This window comes from Triticum dicoccoides, chromosome 2B, assembly GCF_002162155.2.
Source record: "Triticum dicoccoides isolate Atlit2015 ecotype Zavitan chromosome 2B, WEW_v2.0, whole genome shotgun sequence".
Classification (NCBI taxonomy): Eukaryota; Viridiplantae; Streptophyta; class Magnoliopsida; order Poales; family Poaceae; genus Triticum; species Triticum dicoccoides.
Window position 1 is genome coordinate 549,925,974 of NC_041383.1, and position 6,999 is coordinate 549,932,972.

Here is a 6,999-nt window from a genome sequence, read left to right on the forward strand (position 1 = left end):
GAGCGACTCGTTTTCCTGCGGGCTGGTTTTTCTTCTGCGGTGCGTGTGTGGGGTGGGGAGGGGGTGGGAGGGGACGAAAAAACCGGCGAAAAAACCAACGAAAAAAAATCAGACAAAAATGGTGGGACGAAAATGGTGGGACGAGATGGTGCGTGGGAGGTGGGAGGAAGTACCAAAGAAGTACCAAAAAAACCGGGTGAGGTGGGACGAAAATAAAATCCGGAACGCGACCTACCAACTGAGACATTAGGAGTAGAGATGAGCATTCACAATCTACATATTCTTTTTGAGCCAATATAGATGGGCTTCTAAGTGCTCCTTCAATTATTGTAGTGACATGCTAGCGGACAGTTTCTAGCTTGTGTCGTCCACCAGCATGTGTATGGGGTTAGTAATAGAATGCATGCGAGGAAACATAATCTTTTTAATTGATTTTTATACCCTATCTTAGAGATTACACAAACACAATTTGAGATTAAGGATTTACTTGCTCTATATCATGGAGGAAGGAAGTTGTATGTGGGTAGTTGGACGAAGGCGTGATGGGAAGAAAACCGAACAACCAACGAGGAGGATGGAATGAAGCGAGTCATTTTTAAGGGCAGGGGAGTAAAAAACTAGGTCGAATGGGTTGATGGGAGGTGGAGGCCATAGACCGAACTCTCTTTTAATAATAGAGATCGTAGCCAAAGATCACACATACTCGGGGAAATCAAAAGATCGTGTACCGAGTAAGGAGTCGTGTGCTCGTGGTTGAAGATGGAGTCGAGCGGCAAAGCCAAACTTTCCCTAACTCGGCAGAGACGGCAACTACCACGATGTAAGAAGAAGGTCCCCTGTTGGCGTAGAGTTATCGACGAATATAAGACCACAGTGAAGCGCCTTCGTCCTCAATGACGATGGGCATTTTAGTTTCCAGATGCACGCGAGATAATTCAGGAGATCCGCCGCGAGCACCAAATCCTAGCCAAAGAGGAGGGGTGATTCATCGTGTTTGCCCATAACTGACGTGGCCCTCCTCGAAGAGCGCGAAGCCATGACGGCTGCATGGGCAGGCGCGGTGACCCTCGCCCTGAGGTGCAGGAGGTTGCCACTGCCAGTGCATCACTGAACTAAAAAGGAACAATTACACATGCAAATCCACAAGGAAAAAAATATATGATTCACGCCTTGTAGCAAATATAGTATAAGTCAACAAGGAAACAACGATCTTTCCTAGATATACAATCGCCAAAGCTAAGGAGATCACAAGCACCAAGTAAAACACATATCCTATGCCACACAATCTCAATGTTCTGAGGGCTATGGAAGAAATATTTCTATATTCTGATACGTGAGATTCGAAAACACGTGTAGAACACTCGTGTAACTCCTGGTTTTTCTCTCATGCTGCGCTCTAGTCTCTTTTTCCTCCACAGATCTTTTAAAAACTCACCATCTCCGTAGAGGTAACTGCTAATTGTGAATGTCAAGTGTTTTTTGTCCGGGACAAAATAAAATAATCCGGTTTCAAAGCGGCGCTCTCTGTACTTTGCAATTGCACGGTTTACGATGCATGACAGTTTTCCAATGCTTCCGTAATTTTTTATAAAATCCGGCCATGAATTGATCGACCACACATGAATCCAGGCAAAAATCCTCCATCTCTCGTTACGAAGCTCCAATTCGTGGCGCAGCGGAGAGCGGCGTTAGAGAGGACGAGCGCGTTTGCTCCTGGTACGTGGACCAATGGGACAACTCCTTCGTACTGGGCCCATACTGTATGGTGGTACGTACGGCAACATGTTGGGTACAATGCAAAACGTCTCCGTCGACATCACGGCGTGCAATATAACGGATAAGATGTCTGGCATCGCAGGTCCACCATAGTTAAGGCGGAAAACGGATACGATGGCCCTGAATGAATGTTTGGCATGCCGAGAACCAGAGGATGGAGTGTTATGACTAGTCATTGCTATGGCTGCTGCAGTGACAGTGGCACACACAGCATCGTGATTTTTGAAGCCAATAAAAACAAATTCACAGCAGAAATATTCGAGTTTTTAAAAATTCAGTTGGATAGCACATTTAGATGTGTCCACACTTTAAACTGCTTTCACCTGAAGAGCGATGCCCACCATGGGACGCAGTTCAATCCTTTGTTCGGCGACGCTTGTATGATAGCAACGGAACTTGTGATCTGTCTGAACCGGTAGAAATGTATCCTGCAAGAATTACAATTCGGCTAACAATTTATATACAAATCTCAGCTGGATGGTCACATGATGTGTCAAGGGTGTGGAGACATAAAACTTGCAGCGTTTTGGCACTCCGCTTGAAAGGGAATCCAAAGGAGCAGGCATAGGGTGTAGAGATGGAGTTGTTGTGGAATGCGGATCACTGCTCTGATTTTTTATCACTAATGGGCCTTTTGTTTTCTGTTTCTTCCAGTCCAGCTCTCTTGCAGCACCTCACCGTTGTCGCTTGTTTGTCCATGCAATTGATTCTGGTATGGACACTATTTAGCTATCGCTACGTACATGGAATGGCGTTGGCGGGCAGTTCGGTGATGCCAGCTGTTCTAAATCAGCATGTAGGTTGTCTGAAGAAAAAAATGAAGCAGACCACATGGCTGTCAGGTGTAGACCAAAAAAAAAAATGTGCACCACGAGTTCGAGCACTAACCTGCACGAGTAGAATTGTTAGTGGAGGACGGGCATTTGGTTGCTTTCAACAGTAGTGTGTCGCCGGCAGTGTGGTATCAGGAGTTTTGTATTTGTCTGGATACACGTGGTCTGGAAAAAAGGAATCATTATGTTCTAAGGGGATGGAACCAAAATGGCATGGAAATTAGATGATGTTTGGAAAGCGAATGAATACCAGAAGTCTGCATAAGTGAATGTGCAAAGTTCATCTCCAGTGTTTGCGCTGTGGGCATTTGCATCTGGAGATCTGGTGATCATGCAACAGCCAATATAGTTAGATAACTGAAGTGCAGATCATGAATATTTAGAAGGTAGAGGTATAGCACATACGTGTGATGTTCAATCCTGTAGAGGAGCTTGGCATGGAGCCTGATCCAGCATGTGGAGTGCATTTTTGTTTCCCTTTATGTGCTTCTATCAATCTAGCTAGGCGGTCACCAATGTTCAGATTGCATCTTGAGCAAATCAGGATAATGTTAATAAAATGGGAATAAAGTGTGCAACTTTTGCAATGAACTTTTGCCAACACAAGGTAAATTATATAATGGCCAACAAAGATTTAACCTTGAGAAGCCACGACAGAGACCACAAATCGTGCCGGAGGCGTGGTTGAATCGCGGACAGTCATTTTTTCACTGCTATTGCTCTGCTGCTCGGAGCATGCCCATAAATTCAGAGTACAGAGTGATGGACCCAGTGTCAAGTCTGTTGAAAATCTGCAGCACAAGATGACTGCATCTCTGAAGGTGTTCTTGCGACATTACTGCTGCCCTGGATTGATTTGCGCCAGCGGAGCTGGCGCCGGACCAAGCGAAGCCAGGTGCTCCACATAGGCTTCCTGCCACCGGTAAAAATCGCATCCACCACGCCCCGGCTGCCATGGATTTCACATGACCACTAACATAGTAAGATATCCGCGCAATAGAAATCAACTATTCGTTAAACTCAAGATTCACTTACATTATGATTGCGACACTTGTAGAGGTGGTCACCGGCGAACTGGCCGCGACGAGCAACGGACGACCGGATCTGCACCTTTGGCGTTCGGCATTATCTGCAACTAGGGTTCTTCGGTCGATTTGGGGAAAGTGGAGTAAACAGGCCTGTGCAGGGTACCTAAATAATAACTGTCCGTGGCGGACCCACATACGCCGCTTCCCACCATCAGACGGTGCCGCCGCTCGTAACGGCAAAGACCAACGTCAATGTAACGCCTTTATTGATACGGCGTACTCTACCTCGTACGGCCCACATCCCCAGAACCATTGAACGATTGGGGATACCATGAGCGCGCGAGCTCGTCCACGCCTAACAATTTCCGTGGCGCAGTGCCGTTGATTTAAGTACAGCTGCAGGTTTAGCCAATGCCCTCATGCCATACTTCCTTCGTCCGGATTTATTAGGCTCCTCGACCAAAACACAGGTACCAAGGCATAAGTATTAATTCCCAAGCGATTTACTTTTCAAAGTATTCTCACTCCATGCGCATGCAGCCCAAGCTCGATTTAATTGCCTGATGCTTTGGAACCCAGCGCGCTCGGGCTTGCATGGCTCATGCATGTCCAATCAAAAGAGGATTAGAAGCACATGTGCTGGCCTGAGTACTGCTGGCTGGAATTAATTGAGCTCTGGAAGATGAACCGAAACGGAGGAGATCGAGAAAGAAATGAAGCTTTTTTCTTTGGGCAGCGCAATCGATGGAAGGGCCCTATAAATACGGACGGGCTCCCTCCTGTCACGGGCCCAATAAACCCGGACGGAGGGAGTACTCGTCACGAACACATAGCCTGAACGTCTTCTTTGGCCTGATGACCTTGTGGCCTTTTCCATAAGCTAGAGATCCAACCTGCTGTTTCACAATAAATAAGAACGTCTTCGTCGGAATCTTCGGTTGGCGTTTGATCCTGGGTATATGACATGCGCATCCTATATTAATGCATCACATGATTTCTCAAAGAAAACAAAACACTTAGGAGCTACTTCCTCCGTTCCAAAATAGATGACTCAACTTTGTACAAAGTTAGTACAAAGTTGAGTCATCTATTTTTGAACGGAGGGAGTAGTAGTATATGCAAGTTAGCAAAAAAAGTGTACTAGAGTATACATGCACGAACAGCTAAAAAATATATAGAAGCACAAATAAACAGCCCTCGTTCATATGTACCTGCAGCTGCCATCGACGACGGTAGTAGTCTTCATATGCATCATGCAAAGAACCCGGCGAATCGATGGAGGACTAACTAGGAAGCCCTCGTCTACTAATACTTACCAAAAGTTTCTTTGTTTTTCTCTTTATTAGGGGAGGTTAGTTTCTCTTTGGTAGGTTAGTTTCTTTGTTTTTCTTTTTAGGGGAGGTTAGTTTTACTATTGGAGTAGTATAATCATTGGACGTGTACGCACAGGAAAACCAACGTACACACGCACGCCCATGGCGCATCCAAACAGGAGACCAATGCACATGTACGGCGTGGCCGATCCCAATAGGACCACCGGAACAGCACAGTGCACGTTGATATTTTTTTAATCTATATATCTATGTCTATACTTACCAAAAGTTCTGAAAATTTAAAAAATGAAATAAAATGTTTAATAATTTTAAATGCTTGTGCACTCAAAAAATGTTTGCGGTTTTTAAAAAATGTTCGCATATTCAAAAGATGTTTGTGATTTTGAAAACAAATGTTCGGAAAATCAAAAAATGATCATGATTTTTTTAAAGTTCTTGTATTAAAATGTTAATGAAATTGAAAAACAATTCATCACTTCAAAAAGTTCATGAATTGTAAAATATCCTAAAAATTCAAAAAAAAATTCGTGATTTACAAAATAGTTTATTGATTCCTAAAATTTTCACTTATTCAAAAAAATCATGCATTTTAAAAATAATCGTTAAATCAAAAAATGGTTTTGAATTTAAAAAAATGTTCCACCAATTTCCAAAAAAATGTTCGTTGATTCTAAAAATGTTCGCTGATTAACGAAAACGTTTAATTTTTTCCCAGTTTTAAAAAATGTTTGCAATATAAATTATTCAAGATTTTAGAATTTTTTGAAAATCTGTAAAAATGTTCACGAATTTTAAAAATGGTCATAAATTTGAAAAATGTTCATGATTTAAAATATGTTCACAAGTTTAAAAAAAGTTCATGATTTTCAAATTTGTTCACAATTTCATGAAAATGAGAGTGATAGTGTATCTGGGTGATGCGACAAAATGTGGTCATGGCCATTGAAGATTGTAACTTTTTCCGTACCGTTGCAACGCACGGGCCATTTGCTAGTCTACATCTATATCTATACCTACCTACTAATAAAGTACATAGCATTTTGCCCGTCCAACGTCATATGTTTAATAAAAAAGCCCCTGATTAAAAATGTTAATGAAATTGAGAAACAATTCGTCACTTTAAAAAGTTCATGAATTGTAAAATATCCTAAAAATTCAAAAACAATTCGTGACTTACAAAATAGTTTATTGATTCATAAAATTTTATCTGATTCAAAAAAAAGCATGCATTTCAAAAAGATTTGTTAAATCAAAAAATGGTTGTGAATTTCAAAATTTGACCCACCAATTTCCAAAAAAATGTTCACTGGTTAACGAAAACGTTTATTTTTTTCACAATTTTGAAAAATGTTTGCAAATAGTATTAAATGTTCAAGATTTTAGAATTTATTTGAAAATCTGTAAAAATGTTCATGAATTTTAAAAATGTTCATTAATTTAAAAACTGTTAATGATTGAAAATATGTTCGCGAGTTTAAAAAAATGTTCATGATTTTCAAATTTGTTCACAATTTCATGAAAATGTGAGTGATAGTGTATCTGAGTGATGCAACAAAATGTGGTCATGGCCATTGAAGATTATAATTTTTTTTCGTACCGTTACAACGCACGGGCCATTTTGCTAGTCTATCTATATCTATACCTACCTACTAATAAAGTACAGAGCATTTCTGCCCGTCCGATGTTAAGTAACCCGTGGTCCAACATTAAGTGTCCTTTCTCTATTGGGTTTCGGCCCAACTGCGACAACCGCTATCTTGTATGGTTTAAAAAAAACTTGGTTTTTCTTTAAGTACCCTGTGGTCCAACATTAAGTGCTCTTTCTCGGTTGGGTTTCGGCCCAACTACGACAGCAGCTATCTCGCGTGCATGGTGCCGGTTGGTATTCCATGTTGTAGGCCCAGTTTGCTCTGTTTTCAGCCTGTTAGATCCCTGCCTTTTATTATTTACAAAGAATATGTAAAACATGATTATGCTATAACTTTGCAACCGTAAGTCGGATTAAAATAATTTGTATATGTAATATGA

General features: G+C 41.5%; 1 long non-coding RNA gene across 1 annotated transcript; it reads right to left on the minus strand.

Moving 5' to 3' along the window:
• Positions 1-2,254: 2,254 nt before the first annotated feature.
• On the minus strand, positions 2,255-3,764 carry LOC119367992. The gene is made up of 6 exons (XR_005176484.1): positions 3,645-3,764; positions 3,249-3,558; positions 3,015-3,139; positions 2,860-2,931; positions 2,665-2,774; positions 2,255-2,581 (listed from the first exon to the last, which is right to left on the minus strand). It is a non-coding gene; the product is annotated as an uncharacterized LOC119367992 (long non-coding RNA).
• Between the last annotated feature and the right edge of the window lie 3,235 nt (positions 3,765-6,999).